We start from the raw sequence: 20,614 nt of genomic DNA on the forward strand, positions 1-20,614 counted from the left end.
CGATTGCTTGCATTTATTTTTTTGTTTGTTTGTTTTAATGCACATGATCAATCTGTATTGTAACATGCGATCAAACATGTGTCTTCAACGTGCGCTGCTGCATGTTGGACTAATTAAACTGCGACACGTTGCACGTGAATCTCAGTGGGATTAATACCCCCGATCTGATAAATGGTGTCTGGATTACAATTACAGTTTGGAATATACATCATATCTGAGTCATTTCACTGTCTGAGAGTCAGTCCTTACTGACAAGTAGGCAATATGATGATGAGGATGATGATGATGATGATGATGATGATGAGCAATGCAGCCATATGAGATGTCACATGGACTGACTGAGATCAGTCTGTTGGTCCTCACATTGTCAGATTTGTATATTGCTTCCACGCCCCCCGCCAAAATGGTCTTTAGGACAGTGGTGGAGGAAGTATTCAGATCCTTTACTGAAGTAAAAGTACTAATACAGCAAAGTAGAAATACTCCATTACAAGTAAAAGCCCCCCATGAAAAATCCTACTTAAGCAAAAGTACATAAGTATCAGCAGTAAAATGTATGATGTGATTATTAATAGTGAAGCATCAGTGTTAGAGCAGTATGTTACTGTTGTAGCTGCTGGAGGTGGAGCTAGTTTCAACTACTTTATATACAGTTAGCTAGTTTAGTCCAGTGGTTCCCAACCTAGGGGTCAGGCCCCTCCAAAGGGTCACCAGATAAATCTGAGGGGTCGTGAGATGATTAATGGGAGAGGAAAGAAGAAAAAACAAAGTTCTGATACAAAAATCTGTTCTCAGTTTTTTGGACTTTTTCTCTAGTCTTTGATTTTTGGTGAAATATTGGATCATTTGAACATTTATTGAAATGAAACCATGTGAGAAGTTCAGAGGGAAAAAACACTTTGGTGGAGCTGTTAACAACTCATAGACATGTGAAATGTGACCCCGACTACACACTGCTTTTTGTAAGACATCAAAAGCCGAAAAGGTTGGAAACCACTGGTTTCATCTTTAACAATGTGTTGTATTTTAAAAGCTTGTTATATTATCTATTGTGTCAAATCTTCATCTGAAAAATAACTAAAGCTGTCAGATAAATGTAGTGGAGTGGAAGTATAAAGTAGCATCAAATGGAAATACTCAAGTAAAGTACAAGTACCTCAAAATTGTACTGAAGTACAGTAGTTGAGTAAATATACTTTGTTACTTTCCACCACTGGTTTAGGAGATCTGTAACAGTTGTCTGTGATTAGATATCATATCCTCATCCAAAAAATAAAGGAAATTGGAGGAAATGCTTAACTGCGATAACAACTCTGTATTAACTTCCCTTATAAATGGGCTCCTGTCTAAAGAGCGCAGTTCAAACAGTGACGCTCATCATTTGGATCAGAGGAAACTGAAGGTTTCCACACACAGACTGTGCTAAAGCCCCTGACAGCCTGTGCACCAAAGGTTATATAAATAAGGCAGGAATTTTTCTACACCCACATCAAAACCTGAGCAAAAGTCAAGAGCCTCAGTCTCAGGACCTTTTATCCTCCTGTAGTAGTGGGAGAAGTACTCAGATCCTTTAAAGTACCAATACAACAAAGTAAAGATACTAATTACAAGAAAAAGTCCTGCATTCAACATGTACTTTAAGTGTAATTCATTTATCTAACATTATTGGATTGTTTACACTGCTGCATCAGTGTTAGAGCACCATGTTACTGTTGAGTGGAGCTAGTTTCAACTACTTTATATACAGTTTATGTCCGGTGGTTCCCAACCTAGGGGTCGGGCTCCTTCAAAGAGCCACTAGATAAATCTGAGGGGTCCTGAGATGATTAACAGGAGAGGAAAGAAGAAAAAACAAAGATCTGCTGTGCAAATCTGGGTTCAGATTTTTTGCAATACTTGCTGTTTTTGTAAAATATTGGATATTTTTACACTTTTGGGCCTTGAACAATTAATTAAATGAAACCATTTGACGAGTTTAGGAGGGAAATCTCTCTTTGCTGGAACTGCTAACAGCTCATAGACATCTGAAACATGACAAGGGACCAAACTAGGACTGTTTTTATAACAAATCAAAGGTTTAGTCTTCAACAATAGATTGTATTTTCTAAACTTTTCATATGTTTTAAAGTAAAATCTTAATCTGAAAAGTAACTAGTAGCCAGAGATGGGACTAACAATTATTTTTATTATCAATTCATCTGCAGATTACTTTCACAGTGAATTGACTTAATCTTTTAGTTGCTAGATAATAGTGAAAAATGCATAATAATTTAATTTAAGTCATAATTTCCCACAGTTTAAGGAGCTCGAGTCTTGCTTTCTTCAACCAACGGTCCAAAACCAAAACAGATTCAGTTTATTGTCATACACGAAAAACGATTAATTGATTATCTAAATAGTTGCCAATTAATTTTCTGTCGATCTACTAATCAATTAATTGACTGGTGGTTGCAGCTGTACTAGTAGCTAAAGCTGTCAGATAAATATAACGGAGTAAAAAGTGCAATATTTGCCTCAGAAATGTGACGGAGTAGAAGTATAAAGCAGCATAGAATAGAAATCCCCTTTTTAAAATTGTGCTTAAGAGCAGAATTTGAGTAAATATACCGAGTTACTTTCCACTACTGCACATGTGTGTGTGTGTTTGTGTGTGTGTTTGTGTGTGTGTGTGTGTCTGTGTACTCCTGAAGATAGGATCTCTGTTCCAAATCAAAGACTTCCAGACTTGGCAGCAGCACCTTAATGACTGCCATCTGGGCTGGAGAAAGGCACATCTCAGGAAGCGCTGAGTGAAGGGTATTTGCACACTAACCTTCTCCCCTTGTTTCATATGCTAAGCAGCAGTGAAGCTACAGCGAGACAAGCTGCATGCTAAAGAGTCATCCACCTCATTATTTAGAGCTCTGAGATGCCTCGCTATGTCTTCTTTTCCCCTCACGAGGCCTGAGTGGATGAAGTTATTTCTTATCTGGCTGGAGCTGTGAATGCCTCCTCTTCATAAACACTGTACAGAACTTCCTCACTGGCTGAAGAGGATCAAACACCCACAGCACAGAGAGATGTTCCTATACGCCCCAGTTTATGTTAAGAGTCTTTTATCTAGCTGCCCGCGCTGTTTAAACGACGCTGAAAGAGATAAAGTAAACGCGTGTTCTCGTAGCCACTGAAGCCTGTAACAGTGTTTTCAGAGAGCATTCAAATGGATCCTTTGTGAAGCTAAAAGCAGCATGCAGCAAGTGTTACGTAACAACCTCTGGAGGAGGACGACTGGAAGGAAGCAGGCGCAGAATACAGGAAAAATCAAGGCTTTTCACGATTAGGATTTGCATGACAGATTGCTTCCCACACGTGCAAAAAAAAACATGCGGGGAAATCAGTTCTGCACCATCATCTCCGACATGTTGCAGGATTCTTTCGCTGTAGCTTCGATCGCTTAACGATTGATCATCCAGGCGGGGAAGAAAAATATCTGACAGTTAGGTTTTTCTTCTTCTTCTTCTTCTTCTTCTTTGACGTTCTGTTTAAGCGCTCTACGACGATATGATGGATGAACCGTCCACTTCGGGGCCCTGAGATCTCTCGAGCTCAAACCTGTGTGTGTATTCTGTGTTTTTTTTTAGTCTCTATGGATACCCCGACTCGGACAGATGTGAGATTGCAGCCGCCGATGCTCTCTCCACATCTGTTTTGAGAGAGTGGTCTGTAATGATTACACGACTGCAGGAACTCGTGTGTTTGTGTTTGCTCCGGCACAACATTGGCAACACACACACAACGTTTGAGCTGTTTTCTCCCCACTGACATGTCAATTCGAGGTCACACTCAGACACTGTCGGAGGATGATACTGATAGAACCTCACTCGCGTAGCAGCTACTATCTTTTAATCAAGTTGACATGAAGAAATAGATCTGTCACTATAGAAATAACTTCTGAGCTTCTTGGCTTTATTTGTGAAGCCAAGGTTTTGTTTTGCACTTTAATACACTATCAAATAGTCAGAAATAGAGCCGGACGTTGCTTATATACAACATTATCATTCATTTGGAGTGTTTCCGTCCACCTGGTGAATGTGAGTCCAGTATTCATGCTCTCTTAGCTCTCTTCCACTAGAATATGACTATTGTCCAGAGAGCTTCTTGCTTCCGCTGAGAGACAGACTCTTTTCTCTGTGTCTGAATGGCCCGGGGGCACAGAGCCCAGATGATCCTTCCTCCCCTCCCATGTGAACAGCTGGGGGCGGAGAGCCGAGGCGAGGCGAGGCCGCCTTCGTGGTGATGGGCTTGTCATTGACTCACAGAGCAGAGCAGAGCGCAGAGCCCCCCGCCCCCACCCCCCCCCCCCCCCGACAAGGCGGGGAATCCGAGGCCAATGACCTGTGGCGCTCGCTGCTTGTGTGTCTGCAGCGTCTGTGAGAGAATGACTGGATGGATGGATTTGTGACACAGAGTCAGATGACAGGGTGAGGAGGGTGAGGAGGGTGAGGAAGAGGGGGGGGGGGGGGGGGGGTGAGGTATGTCAGATTCCAGGAGATGCCGGGTATTGAGGAATGCGGAGCATCTGGTGTGATGTCCCGCTTTGTAGGGGACAAAAAGCTACGGCTGTTTAGTGGAAAATTAAGTACAAAATCAGAAATTTAAGTACTTGTACAAGTTGTACAGCCAGTAAAGACATTTACTGGTCGCTTTATTAGTTACACTTTTACAATTTAATCCAGTCCAATACAAACAGCTCTGCCTTGAATTCTACTTTATGTGTGTAAATTGAATGGATTCAGTAGAAGAAAGTAGAATTCATGAAAGAGCTGTTGCATTAGATTATACAGGAAGCCAATAAAGTGGCTATTGAGTGAATCTACTGGAAGAAAGCCGAGTAAAACGTTAGGGCTGGGTCATGTGGCTGAAATTAAAATGATGATATTAATATGAATATTTTTTCTGGTGTTGATCTCACAATGTGGTAAACGCATGCAAAATCACATGCAGAATTATCGAATTGATGTTCAACGCATGGAACTGACACTGCTTTGCATTTGATGAGAAATCAGTATGAAACTTTAGTAGTGATTTTTTTTTTTTAGTTTTTAATGAAGATTAGTAGAAGTGAAACCATTAGTCCATAAAAAAATGAATGAGCAACTATTTTGATAGTTTATTAATTGTTTTAGTCAAACAAAAAAAGGCAAACGTTCTCTTTTTTGGGACTTCTGAAGACATTTTCTAGGACTTTGAGAAACTATATTTTATAAACATTTTATGGACCAACTGAAATAATCAGCAGATTAATAATAAATCCATCCATCCATTTTCCACTGCTTATCCGGGATGCGTTGCCGTGGCATCAAACTGAGTAAGAAAACCCAGACATCCTTCATCCCGGCATTCTTCCATCCAGCTCCTTCTGGGGGATCCCACCCAAGGTGTTCCCAGACCAGAAGAGATTTGTAGTCTCTCCAGCATGTTCTGGCTCTGCCCCGGGGTCTCCTACCAGTCGAACGTGCCTGGAACACCTTCAGAGGGAGGCGTCAAGGAGGCATCCAAACCCAAACCACCTCAGCTGGCTCCTTTTGGTGCAAAGGATTAGCGGCTCTACTCTGAGCTCCCCTTGGAAAATAATTATAAATACAATGAAAAATTATGAAAACAATTGTAAATTGCAGCCTTGAAAATTAATAAAGAAACCATAATTTAAAAAAAAAAAAAAATTAGTAAAACATTTTCTGATCATATGGTCACAATATGACTCCAGTGAATGTCAATAGATGATACAAAATTATCACTAATCCCTGTAAAAACACATGTTCCTATTGTTTTGGTGCGTTAAAGATAAGTTTCCTCATTCAGTATGAAATGCTGGAAATGTAACGCCACCTCTGTGAGGTTTGCATTCTTCTTCAGTTTGTCTACATCCAACCGTTGTTTGATTAAGATCAAATCTTCATGTTAGTGCTTGTTGCTTCCATATTTGACACTTGCCAAACATTAGATCTCCTTTTGGCATTATGTACATTGTTTAGCAAACTGGAAAGTACCTGACTTATTTTGCCTTTTTATATTTCAAGATGTACTCAACCCATCTGTTTCCTTCTTTGTAGGGAGGGAATTTATAGTGGGATTATAATAGCTGACTCCATATTTAAAACAGTTTTACTAAAAGAAACTCATTGCCAAGCAGCTGACCATGGTACCAAGAACATCTAAAGTGAGGCAAAGCATCTGGTTCATCTTGGTTCATGACAAATTGTCTTTGTGTTTTGGGAGGTTGGAGGATGTTTTTCTCATGTTTCTGGAAGATCTGCATCTCCAGCTGCTTGGAGCTGGAAGGGATTTCTTCTATGTGGGCTTGTTGCTTCTGCTCTATTTCAGACTGACCTCCTTCCATCTTGAATCTGTGTCAGTGGCCCTTCTGCTCAGCCAAGAGTGCTCCTCCCAAGACTGTGACTCTGGCCAGTAAGGGTGGGGGACGCAAAAAACAATTTGCTGATATCAAGCTGGTCTCCATCACATCCGTTTCCTCGTGCAGCAGCAGCTGAAACTGATCATTTTTATTAAATAATTGGTACTTTTACAAATGACACTGTCTGTCTTGTAACATTTGCATAGTTTTAGGAAAGTCTGTCCTAGTGCTATTTGGCGATATGGCCCCAAAAATGTTTTTCAAGCTAGGGAACAATTAATCATTTTTCTTTTCCTGCAAAATGCAAGAACATTAAAACCCAGCTCTATTTTTTAGGACTTTGTGTGCAAGAGAATTGAGCAAGAATAATACAAAATCATTATACATATTCAATATACAGATTATCCCACACAGCTGTAGACTGTCAGAACACGATTCTGCAACTAGGACATCCAGTTTAAAATAAAAGTTTCGTCACACATGAGCATAATTCTTCTGCTGTTTGGAGACACCAGACTGATATCAGCAGCTGGGTAGCTAACGCTAGCTAGCTAGCTGGTAGGGACCATGGATGTATTAAGGAGAACTGGATACTGTGTTCAAACATGGTGCCCATTAATTCCTATGAAAGTTGCTCAGCGGCGTGTGAAGCCAAAAAAAGGCCCACAGTTTTTCTGCAGGCTTCCTCATGCTTCCGTATTTTTGGGCCCGTAGAGCATGTGCACTAGAGCCTGCAGACTTCCGGTTGGCTCCTCGTTCTCTTAAATAGGGATGAAATAATTTAATCAAGCGGCTCTTTTAGACTTTCCAGATGTTATCAAACTGAATGGATCAAATCTTGATACTAAAATAAGTAATTTTGTGGTGGTTGTGACGCTAAAATAATGTATTCACTGTTTTACAGCCTCTCCTTTCCCAATGTTTGTGAGCGGGAAAAATGCTGTTTGGGTCAGTGCGCATCTCGTGACTGACCCAGACATTGTAATTACACGGTTTGGCCACTATGTCAAATCAGTAGGCTTGGTAGGGACAGCAGCCCCAGTAGCAAGCCATGATTTTTGTTACTATTTGACTAAAATTACTGTTTTCACCATGTAGACATTTTATAAAAAAGACTATATTTGTATTGATTTAATAGATCGCTAAGCCCTAGTCTGAACCAAAGCATTTTACTCATGAAGTCTTTATCCTGTGTGGCATCAATTTAGTGACCTCTGCTTGTGATTTCCACATTAGATTCATTAAACTCGTGCTCCACTACCTTCTCACCCACCCGTGTGAAGTTATTCTGCTATTTTAATTTTCATTCATGTCCTTGATTTAACGACATGATGAAAGCTCAGTGGCGCTGGCCTGCGGGCATTTTCACCATCTTGTTAAGTGAGCTCTGCGCGCTGGAGCTAACGACTCCAGGTAATGAAAGTGACAGGGATTAAAGTCAGCAGTGTGCAGTTTAATGGCTGCGTGTCTTAATCAGGGATTGCCCCACATTCCTCTGCTCAATCCCTGGACGGCAAAAGGTGTCACACCTGGAAGCTTAACGTCCAGTTGGTGTCATCCTGATGTGAAGGACTCCAAACACATCCAATGATACATAGCACAATATGATTTTTTTAGTCACAGTGTTGTTGCCCTCCTGCAGAGAAAGCACAGCACTATTAGCTTTCATCTTTTCAAAAATGAGACTAGATGAAGGGCTTTTGCCAGTTGGAGACTCGGAGCTCACCAGGCTCCAAAGCATGTAGGGCAGCTGTTGGAAGGTCGCTGCACATAGATTATCATAGTGTTTGACTTTGTGTTTGCTGAGAAGACATATATTCCTTCAAAGGCAACAGATATATACAAGTCCTCAGGGTAAATCTCAGGAGACAAAGATGGCTCTGTATGTGCAGCGCGTTAGATGGAGACTACCCTTTTGCCTTGATGCATCAGAGGCAAAGTTTCTTCTGCTTGGCGAAGAATAAAGGTTGTGAATCTGGTTAAAGTGAATCCCAATGACAAAGGAAGGTGGAGTTTCACTAGCTTTAGGTTTTCCCTGCAGGGATCTATGCTTGTGCTCAGTCCAATAGAAGTTTTTCATCCAAATTAAGCAGTTCTTGTAGCAGATGAGTATTACATTCGGTTGGTCTGGAAACCCCAAATTAATCAGCCGCTATTTTGATAATCGAATAATTGTTTCAGTCATATTTTAAGCTGAAATGCTAAAACTTTGCTGGTGTCAGCTTCTCAAATATGATGATTTAATGCGTTTCTATGTGACATATGATAGTGAACTGAATATCTCTGGGTTTTGGACTTTTGCTTGGACAAAACAAGTCATTTGAAGACATCAAATTTGATTCATTTGTCACTATTTTCTGACATTTTATAGACTAAACGATTCATCAATTAATCAAATTATTTAAAAAAATTGTCAGTTGCAGACCTATTATTTCTTCTCTGCATCCTCTCCAGATCTTCACATGCTCGTCTTCAGGGCCTTTGTAGAGACAAGTCCACCTTCTTTATAGTATCACTGTGTGAGAAAGCTGTTTGAGTCAATGGACACTTGTCACCTTTGGTGGTTATGACGTCAAACTTCCCACAGATTTCTTGGCTCAGCGCTTTTTGAATCGACTCAGAGTTCAGGATAATTTCCTCAGGAGCTTCCTCTGTTTGCTGTGTTGTTGGTGACTCAGCTTTGTAGCTCCACATCCGAGATGACTCAGGTTTCTAGCAAGTCATTTTAGTCAGCGTCATGGGTCCAGGTGTTAAGGATAAAGGTTAATCACTATAACAGCCAACAATGTGTCAACTAAACTTAAGACTAAATGCAGGAAAACTGAAAATTAACCCGATTATTGCGATTTCTAATGGTCAAGACTACTGTTTTGAAAAAACATTTTGCTATAATTTTCAAAATGATATGGTAGAAGATGTTAATATACACTTAGCCATGAGGTCACAGAACAGGTTTAATTATTTTATACAGTGCTGCATTAGGTATTATACAAAGGCTGCCATTAACAATTATTTTCATTATCGATTAATCTGCAGATTATTTTCTCGATTAATCGTTTCATCTATAAAATAGTGAAAAATGCCTCTTATGATTTCATGTTGTTGCCTTCAAATGTTTTGTTTTGTCTGGTCAACCATCCCAAAATCCAAAAGATATTCAGTTTATTGTCATGTATGGAAAAGGAAAGCTTCAAATTCTCACATTGAGAAGCTGCAACCAGCAAATTTTATGGCATTGTTCCTGAAAAAAAAATGACTAAAATGTTTATTCGATTATCAAAATAGTTGACAATTAATTTTATGTCAATTGACTAATCGTTGCAGCTCTATATTATACCATGTCTAATTACATGATTTATATCCAGGAAGTTAATTAACAATTTGTGTAAATGGAGATTAATCCCTGGTGAGATGCTTTGGGATGCAGAGATGATGTCATCCCTGAGCCTTTTGTGTTGAAACGAGGGGACTCGCCACATGAGCCCTGGCTGTCCCTCTCATTTCATTTCAATGAATAGCAAGACGTTTCACACACTGCTCACACAAAGAGCCATGAAAGGCATTGTGAACACTGTGCTAATCTGCTTCTGTCGGACATCCTGAGAGGTGAGAAAGACGTGGACCTGCTCTCCTACCACAACCGGCAAGAGTGTGAGCAGTTTATTAAGTGTGAGGAAATCTAATCACCTCTGTGCATAACTGTGGTACACTGACTTCCGGTTTCTACCGCGGTGGTCATACCGTATGCTATCAACAATGGAATATTTTTCGCTATGCCTATAAGATTTACCACAGATAAATGTCAACGATGTGCACAGAATTATTATATTATTATTTATATATATCATTTGCAATATATTATTGTTGACGCACTTTCACCTGCACCCTCCAGCAAATGGGAGAACGGTGTCAAGTTGCACATATCAAGTTTCGTCCACAATTACGAGGGTGAGTAATTAAGCCTATAGCCTAGCCTAGTCTATAGCCTAGCTTGATGTCCGTAAACTTATTATTATCACTATATATTATTTTTTATATAAATTATCAGATTATTTTTCTAGAATTAAAAGAATTAGATTATTTTTGGCCAATTAAAAAAGGACAGAAGTGAAAATGTCCATTACAAGTTGCTAAATGCCAAAGGGATGTCTTTTAAATGTCTTGTTTTGTCTGACCAACAGTCTAAAACCAATTATATTTAGTTTACAGTAAATGTGATACCCCTAAACTAATTAACAGTGTTTCAACTCAGTGTGTACTCAAGTGTACAGTGTGTTAGGGCAAACTGCATCCTCAGACTTCTACTCTTCACTTTTTAACCAGAGGTACATTCTGGTAATTGGAGAGGAGACATGCCACAGTGAATAAGATGAAGAGGGGGATTTCAGTATCAAACAGTTTGTTTTCCTTGACCCTCCTAATTAACCTCTCCACATGGGCTCTCAAACGAGCAATGGACTCATCATGCGCTGACATTTGGTTCCCTTTAGACAGAAAGGCAGGCCGGTGAACTTGCCAGGGACAAGGTCATCTACCAGGAAGCCCTTATCAACCTTATCGTATGATGCCTGGTTGCCTGAAGATCTTTTTGTCACTCACAGAGCCTTCGTAGAGCACTGACACAAATGTTAGAGCATCACATGGTGCCGTGCCTATCCTGGCCTTAAAGGTGCTGTGGGACTTGTATGAAGAGAAAACTTTGGCGTTAAGCAGCGCAGCTCTGTACAGTCAATGATTACCTGTGTGTCTGCACAGTCCCTGAACTCATGAGGAAGATAGGCTCTAATTTCTTCAGGTGTCGTCCATGTGCACACAGATCTGAGCAAGCAGTAGAGGAAGCTGGCCCATGTTATAATAATTCTGCTGACCGTTGTGTGGTGGATGTTAAAACAGTGGCCAAGTCCCACTGGGTGCATCCAGCTGTCGTATGGGGACCAGTTTCTGGTGTGGAAAAAAGGCATGATTAGTATTACACAGTATATCCCTTTTGTATTGCTATGGTGACTTTTGCAGTGACCTCTTACTGTGGTTCTGTTGGAGGCCGCCTCTCTCACAGCAAAGAAAGAGGTTCCTCTGGCCCTTGTAGCCCGTACCATCCTTAATGTTACTGGTTCGATGAGAGTCCAGAGTTTCTTCTAGGTTTATTGCTTTGGCCTGGTGGGGGGCTACGCTACCAAGACTTTCCTAGGCAATACCACAGAGGTTAACTCACGTTTCGGAACAGCGCTGCACAGAGGCTCCCAAAAGCTATTAATTTCCGAATGAATGGATATTTGGCGTTATTATTGGCATTGAAAAATATATTTTTTGGCCTGGCGGTTCTTGTTGGCCTGGTGGCCCGTCAGTCCTGTACAATTACAAGGGAAACACTGCATTATATATTCTGGTGTTTTTAATATTCCCTGAGTGAGTCTTCTGAAGACAGAAGCAATATGAAAACAGGCCAAATCATTTTAATTCAAGTGATTTTGAACGTTTAAATTATAATAACTTTTAATAAGTATTCACAAATAGCATTAAGAAGACATACATACTAATGACAGAAGCAATCTATATGCATACTGAAGTAAGAATGCTTTCTGATTCAGTCTTTGCTTATTTACAAATGCTATTTTATCTACCAGAGTTTAGAGCGTCATCAAACAGTTCTGAAATGGCTATCAGTCGTAATGAGCTGGATTATCTGTCTGCACTGCTTGCAGTTTATCTGTCTTACCTGGTGTAAAATCAAATGTTTTGTGGTGATCCAGCGAACCGCTGCAACCCACAGGGGTCTTGTAAACGGAGGGCTTGTAGCTGGTCCTTCAAGGCTTCAATCTCCCGTAGCATACCGTCATAGTGTGCACAGTCCATGACTACACTTTTACTGGGAACACAGTACTCACGGTCCGCAATGACTGGCACCACCTCCTCATTTGTTTGTTGCAGGCTCCTCTGGGTCGGACTGGGTTGGTGGTGTGCTGGGTCATTTACGGCACTGCCAAACCCCAGACCGTGTTTGTGGTTTTGTGTAGTTCCATTAAATAAAGAGGGAATTGCCCCGACTTTCAACATTGTTCTTCCTTGTGATGTAATGCAAATTTCGTCACTGCTAAAATGTCGGCTGCATACCTTTTGTGTGACTTGTTATCGTAAAACAATCCCACCTAATTTTGTTTAACGACTTGAGACGACTCGGAAAGCGGTGGAAGCTCGATACGGAGTTGTATCGACTCGAATTGGAGCGCAGTGGAACACAACAATGATGTGAACCGCTTCCCCTCCGCTGATATCTGACACTTTTTCAATTATATTTACGCTTCATGTTGATTTCTTTGCAGGTTGCTATTTGCTAGGTTTTGGTTGGCAGCAGATTTGAACCCGGAAACACATATGACACCTTCGGGAAACCGAAGTCAGCAGACTACAGTCATGCACAGGGCCTATAGCTAAAGCTCATGGCTGTGACTTTGCTCAGTTGCCCTTGTCTCTCTTTCAAATCAGACATCCGGTATTGCCGAAGGTTGCGCATGCTGTGTCGCAGACATTGAATCAGCACGATGGCAACATCCTGAGCCCTAAATGATGGATGAGTTGTAGTAAATTGGCATTAGTATTCCTATCACAACCCATGGTGAATGAAACCAGCAATGACTAATGCGAGGCAGGGGAGTTAGAAAACAAGAGCTGGGGCCAGTGAATGCAGTATCACACACACACTGGGACACACTGAGCAGATTTTTAACGCTGATAATCCAAGCCTTTGGTCTTACTTCACAGTGTGGGTGAACAAAATCGCTCACAACTCAGCATTTGTTTTCCCTAGCAGATTGGATTATGGTAATGGAGACCAAACATCTGATCTCAATTCTGTATGGCTGTGGATATCAGATGTCTCATACTGTTACGGAGGAGAAAATCCACTTTCCCCTTGATATAAAAGAGAAGGGCTCCAATTTGCCGAGAGACAGGCCCAATCATGTGTTTTTGCCGCAGGATGGCAAAGGCAGAAACACTGAGAAACATGAAAATGTGTGTACTAGAGCATAAAACAACAGGTTGCTGGAATGAATCCCTCATTTTTTTTGGATGACTATCATCTGTGCAGCCCTTTCTGACCCTGTATGGAGGGAGTTAAGCCTCAGTTGCAACGTGACTCCATGTCTTATGAAATGGACTATAATTCTGAGTTAATATAAATAGTCTGACTAATGTTCCTCCTGGATTATCCATACTGTAAAGTAGAGCTGTCAGATGTGCTGCAGGAAAGGCCGGTGTAATAGGACAGGACAGCAGTGCAGTCTTTCTCTTCCTCTCTGCTCTGATCAGTCTTTTTTTTTTTTGTGGTTGCTTTCACGTCACGTTAGTAGCCTCGAGAGCCTGGATTGTTTAAAAGGCTTCCTCTCTCATGAGTTCATGACCCAAAGACATTACATAAAGGTTCAAACTTTAGGTTCTAAAAATCTGATTAATCTGTATCAGGTTTTCTCATTAGGGGTGCAGTATGTTTGGTATTTCACCTACTGAGTTTTACATTCAGCACTAATTGGAAAATATCCAATTTCCTCAGCACATAACGGCCGCATCGCTCCTATCTCGTGGCCCATCTTTCAGCTTTGTTTTTAGACGGTGCTGGAGGAGATTTGCTGTTTTTTAAAAGCTCTCCCTCCAGTCAGCGGTCGTTGCTGTGCGTCATTTGTCAGCAGACGATGACCTGTAGTTATTGCACCAGTACAGACTCTTGATAAATAAAATAAGCAGTACGCATAGTTGAATCTGTGTTTGACTGGACAAAAAGAGAGTTATGACTACCAGAGTTCACTGTTTAACATCATGTCTCTGAAGCTTCTCCCCTGATGACCTGGCTGCTTGGAAAGCCTCTGTCTCGAAGGGAAAGTGGCTGGGTAGTTTCCAGGTGTGTCAACATGGGTCAGGAAATGTGATAAAGTAAGAGATAGGAGCTGCGGCTGTTTGTCGTCACCTGGGGAATATGAAATGACACTATGTCCAACACAAATATGAAGTGTGAAGAGGAGATAAAGGGAGAAATCGTTAGGCTCCACAGGCACTTAGCTCCGTCTCCGCTCAGTTTTTTGAAATGCTGAATCACACGTGTACAAGCATCTGTTTTTGATTTGTTCCATCCCTCTCACTCCCTGCCTCATACTCTCTCCCTCTCTTCCCTTTTTTCCGTCCTCCCTGGCTTCCTCTGTGTGCGGGGGCAGACCTCTTGTCGTGGCTGGGCCAGAACCGGGTCTAGGGACGGGTCAGGAAATGCGTCAGTCTGCTCAAATATTAAAAACCGGTTCAGAGTAAAGGGCGAAACCCCAGGGAGGTGGTGTGTGAGGAGGATGCTGACACCCAACCCTGAGTCACAACATAAATCCCCTAAACACCCTTGAACAACTTCCAGCATTCATAAAACTTAAATGACAGCAGACAATGAGAAGAATGGTTATTATTTTCTTTATTCTGCCAATTTAAAGAAAAGCTGTAAGTGAAGAAACATGTTGTTTACCGGTTTTTAGTCAGTGGAAAGAAATTAATATTCTTAGTAGTGTTGAATGAAAGAAAATTAATCTATAGAAATGTAATCATTTCCGTCAATTCATCAAGCAAAAATGCAAAATGTCGACTCCTTCCAGCCTCTCAAATGTGAGGATTTGCAGATTTCCTGTGTTTTATATCATTGTAAATTAAATACTTCTTGGTTTGGGATGGTTAGTCAAGACAAAACAACACATTTAAAGACGTCACCTTGGATTCTGGGAAGTTGTGATGTGATGGGCATTTTCACTTTATTCTGACATTTACAGACTAAACCCTCCCAACGCCACTTAATTGACAGACTTTTATTTGAGTCAATTAATGTTTTATCAAGTTGTGTGTGAGTTATAACATGCATGTCCTAAGACAGTTTTATAGAAAAGGTGGTTTTCTGCAATTAAATGTTTTACAGTTTTGTCCACAGGCTTACAACACAGAGTAAATATGTGACTATAATACAGTGTTCCAAGGATATAAGAATCATATTTATGGGGCATTCTGATCACTATCAATATGCTAATACAATAATTTTATATAATAATGTATTAAAAAGTATTGATAGTGATAAATGAATGAATGAATGAATCTGATATTCATGGATTTGGTCACTGTTTTTCTTTGTCTTCTATTCAGGATGATCATGTTCCGGGCTGCAATTAATGGTTATTTTCATTATCAATCAACATGCAGATCATTTTCTTCATTAACTGATTAAATATTTGGTCCATAAAATGTTGGAAAATTGTGAAAAATGCCCAGTACATCTTCTAAAGCCCAAGTGAATGTCCTCCTATTTTTTGTTTGTTAGTCCAGTCCAAAAGCCTCAAAATGATCTTCCAAATAAGGAGTGTGGTGTGTTGCCTTTTACGCTCTGGAAACACGTCCTGCTACCTCAGACCAAGGCAAACGCAAGCTTACTGGGAACACCGACTGGTGCACACTTTGGCTAACATTGGATATTTCACATCAAAGCTACTTATATGTCTTCAAATCTTATTAATGGAGCAATAATTTCCAAAATGACCACCAGCACACCTATTAGAGGGCCTGAATTTAGCAAGTCAACTGGGAGTCAGTTGGAGCCCCAACATCTAATGGTCATCAGTAGCACTTTAAGGTACTTCTGCATTGGCTTCAGCTTCAAGCCTTGGTAGTTACTGCTTCACTACACCATAAGTCCTGTTGTTTTAGCCTATATTGTATGTTTTTGTGAATCTGCGCCAAGAACATACACGCTGTATAGCTGTTAGCAGTTCATTTGTACTGTTACCCTGGATGTACAGACAACTATCACTTGAATACTTTTGATACTGAAAAAAAAAGTGTATGAACATGAAGATGAAGTGATGAGCTATGAAGTTATTCAGTAAGAAGCATCTTTTTTATCTCTGAGATAAGATTCCACTGTGCCTGTAAAATGTAACTTCTGATGATTCCAGTAATGTGTGTAAATATCTGAGAAGAAGTTGTGTGAGGGGAGCGCCAAGCCATTTTTTTTTTCACTCTGTTTGCTCTCCCACACACTGGTGCCCTCAGCAATTGCCTATCTCGCCTATACCACAAACTGGCCTTGACCGATGTTAATGCCTACCACTGGCAGCACCTTGGAGTTATGTTGTCCCGGTCCAGGATTTTGGGACTTAAGCTTGGGAGCACTACATTCCATTGTGACATTTCCTATCTATTTTTTCATCCTTACACAAGGGTTTTATGTATATATATATATATTTCTTTGGACCTCATCTGCATTCAGATCAGCCTGAACTTTACATTCCGCTTAAGTCATTTTTCATTGTTTTCTTACTGTTGTTGAAGTTTGTTGTGGCGCTCCCCGGAGGATGTGGTTTGGTGAAGAGACCAATGAGCCGTGACTCTGGTTCATTTTTTCTCACAAAACTGTATAATTCTAGTCTGTTCTTTCCACACTCCGAGACGGGCAGAACAACTGAAGCTGTTAATCTCTGGAGTCATTTTCAGTGCCGTGTTTCAGCCCATACTTCACTTCACTGTACTCTGACTGTTTTTTTTTTTTTGTTTTTGCACATTAAGTGTCATTTGTTGATATTTTCTGCCGTCATCCTGCTGTTGGATTTTTCTCACACAATTTGTGGGTTCACAAAGGCAGATTTAACAAAGAACAGCTATTGTTGTCTTCTTAACTTATCCTCTTTAATATGTAAAGATCCCATCTCAGGTTGAGCAACACAAACTGCAGGCTATGGGAGAGTTGTTTTCTCAGCGCTTTGCCTCGCTTTGTCTCCTTGTTATGCTTTCCTTACTGACAGTGTCAGGGTCCGGTTAGGTCTCTGTTGGTTGACACAGGAGTCACATCAACATTCAGGTCCATGCACTGATGGAAAGGGGTCAGAGGTTATGGAAGAGAGCCAGAGACTGACGTCAGGGGCCTGTTGCTGACCTCAGACCAGAGGAAACACCTGGGGGAAACCCAGAAGGAAGTGACAGGATCCAGTACCTCTCCTGCTGTCTCTGACTGTCTTTCGGACCGCTGTGACATTCACATGATGTATGATTGGGTAACATGAACAAGCACCAGCTGCACATGCTTATGTAAACCATGAATCCGCTGTTTGGATTGTGTCTCCAAGGCATTTCAGTTTGTATTGTTGGATTTTTGGATCAAATTTAAAACAGTTGATGTTTTAATGTTTCGAAGCCTGTTCACAGTTAAAGGGATGTCAGCATAATTCACATGGAGGCTGCCTGTCGTTTGCACTGTTGTTTCTGCGAGTTCCATCTCTCAAGCTTTCAGACAGGAAAGAGCTGAATGCTTCACACGTCTGGTATGTCTTTCTAGTGCAAGCCAAGCTGCATGTTTAGCCCACAAAAATGCCGGGAAGACTCCCAGCTCAGCCCCACCACCGCCGGACACATCACGCCTGTGTACGTGAGGGATTTTCACTGAGGGAATTCAGCTATTTCACCAAAATGTCAGGGTGTTACACAGTAGGATTGGCTCACTGTGAGTGGTGCTCTATTCTGCGCCACTTTTTACCCAGGCAGTCTGGTGTGCTGCCCAGAAAAAGGCTGCGAGAAGCACCATGTCTGTAGGCTTTATTGTCTTCCTCCCTTCAATGGAACATTGTCCAGGCCAGTTCTCACAGCCCAGGCCTCTTCTAGATTCTGTGTGTGTGTTCTTTCTTTCGTCTCCCTCGTCCCGAATATCTTCATTGACATTTTTGTGTGTTGGAGTCATCTCAGACCACCCTGAGTTAATATAAACCTGCGCCGCCAGGCGAGACCTCTCATATCCTGATCTTTCTTTGGCCTGTCAGCCTTTCTCCTGTTTACTCCCCACCCACTCTTACAATACTGTTGTGACGTTGCACACATCCTCTTGCATCCTACAGTATGTAATAACAAACACACGATTTGAGACTGTCCATTCAAGTTTGTTTCCGTCATGATGATGTACAGGAAGCACTCGCAGACCAAACTCATTCAGAGGGCAGTTCTTGGTGTAAAAGAGCTGTGCTGAAAGGGTTAACCTATGTCACGTTTCCCCTACATGATCGTCTTTGTTGGCTCCCTGTCTTAAGTGACATTTCCCCATGGGCTGTAGTGGCCTAATTGTGCGACCCAGCCCCCCCCCATAGCTGCGGGGGGATGGATGGAGCTGGCACTGCATTATGCATGGCCACTAAACCCAGATGGTTTGTCAAAAAGCCTAATTGGAGCCAGTATTAAAGACCCTCTCCGTGCTCTGTGCCAAATTTGACAATTATCAATCAAGATGTGGTAAGTCTAAGTTTAAACTGAAAACAAGAAATGAGATTTGCCCAAAAGAGCATCTACAGAAGAAGCTGAGGTTAGCTAAATTGTAGTGTGACTCTACTAGGGATGGCAATGTGGGACTGTTGGTCCACCACTTTGGTCCACACTGAAATATCTTATCAACGCTTGGGATTGCTATTAAATTGTAAACAGACATTCATGGTCCTCATTGTATGATGCCTACATTGGTGATCCTCTGACTTTTCCTCCACGAGGTTGACATTTGTGGTTTTGACAGCTGTCACGTGGATCGCCATGAAATATAATGCAGACATTCATTTTCTCATTAGGATGAATTGTAATAACTCTGTTGATCCCCCTGACCTCACATCTAGCGCCATCATCATGATATTCCCTTCAGCTGCAGATGTATTTTGTGTTTACTAAGAATTAGCAAATATTGGCATGCTAACACGCTAAGCTAAGATGACAATGGTAAACATTATGCCCGTTAAACATCAGCATGTTAGCATTTGGCTAACCAAATTACAACCCCGCAGAGCTGCTAGCGTGGCAGTAGGCTCTTTTTTAAATTTAAATCACAATTAAATTGGTTAAATTTCAAATTAGTATTGGTGTTTGACTTTTGCTTTTTGCTAAAGGAGTCTAAAGATGGAGGGTGTCGTGTGCTGTACAGATTGTAAAGTCCCTTGAGCCAAATTTTTGATTTGATTTTGATTTATGAGAATTGACTTTACTTGACTTTTAGATGATTTATGTCTGAAACTAGCATGACTTCTGACCATGTTTGATAGAGAATTAAAGTTATAACAATAAGCGTAATTATTAATGTCTGCAAAAAACAGTTATTTTCATTATTGATTAATTTGTTTATCTTATTTTTAATCATTTCGCCCCAAAAATATCACCGCTATTACCAAAACCCAATGTCTTCATATTGCTAATTTTGTCTCAATAGAGGTCACCAAAGATTTTAAATTTACAGAGATGAAACAGAAAAACAACAACATTTTAGTGGCTTTAACCAGCAAATGTTTGGCATATTTACTTAGATAATTAAAGTATTGTCAAAATTAAAGTAAATTAATCCTTTGTTTATTGACTAATTGAATTGTCGAGTTATTGTTTCACTACTATAAATGCAAAACCTTTCTATGTTGCCCTCAAGCAGCTTCCAGTCCTGATTCTCATTCTCTTTCTTTCTGTTTTCAGTTATTTATCTATCACCCTGCTATTGCCCAAGAAGTAGAAAGATACTGTGGCACGTTAAAAAACAATGATTTCAATGTGATATTTGGTCAAGTCTAGTTACAGGCTGTTGCATCACACCGGCTCTGCTCTCCCCTCCAGCCGATCTGCACCGTTGGTTTTCATTCACACTGATGTTTTATCCATTAAAGTAGCGAGAGTGAAAGCCGGGTAGTTGTTGTTGTTTCTTCCTGTGGTGATATCAAAGTGGGAGTTGTTGTTTGTGGGATTTCCAGAATGACTTCACCACTGACCCACAACAACACCAAGGTCACGCAGGACTCGCTGGCTGCATTCCCGTTTCATTGTCTCTCCTTTCAACATTGCATTCCAGCTCAGCCTCCAAGAACAGCAGGAAGTTCAGCTGGGGAGTAACACATGGCTGCTTACAGAGTCACTGTAAATACTGGACACTGAGGAATTTGCAGAAATCTCTGTCTGGACCTACATCATCCTCTCCTCCTCTCAGAGAATATTGTCTTTCTATTATATGCAGTAGATTTAGCTCTTTGTCTGGACTGAGTGTCATCAGTTGTTGCTAACTGATCTCTATAATCTCCTGCACTGTGGTTGTGGTGTTCAGTACAGACTGGGGACGTATTAGTAGCTAATGCAGCTCTAACCACAAAGCTCCACAGGCTTTCAGGAACATGACTGATGTGTGGAAATCGACTAAAGGCACAAATTAAATTC

The 20,614-nt window shown here is 40.9% G+C and overlaps 1 protein-coding gene across 2 annotated transcripts in view; it reads left to right on the forward strand.

Annotated features, from left to right (window-relative positions):
• acap3a (ArfGAP with coiled-coil, ankyrin repeat and PH domains 3a) overlaps window positions 1–20,614 on the forward strand; it is an 82,887-nt gene that overhangs the window by 238 nt on the left and 62,035 nt on the right. The window lies entirely within an intron of this gene.

Source organism: Thunnus albacares, chromosome 5, assembly GCF_914725855.1.
Source record: "Thunnus albacares chromosome 5, fThuAlb1.1, whole genome shotgun sequence".
NCBI classification, from domain to species: Eukaryota; Metazoa; Chordata; class Actinopteri; order Scombriformes; family Scombridae; genus Thunnus; species Thunnus albacares.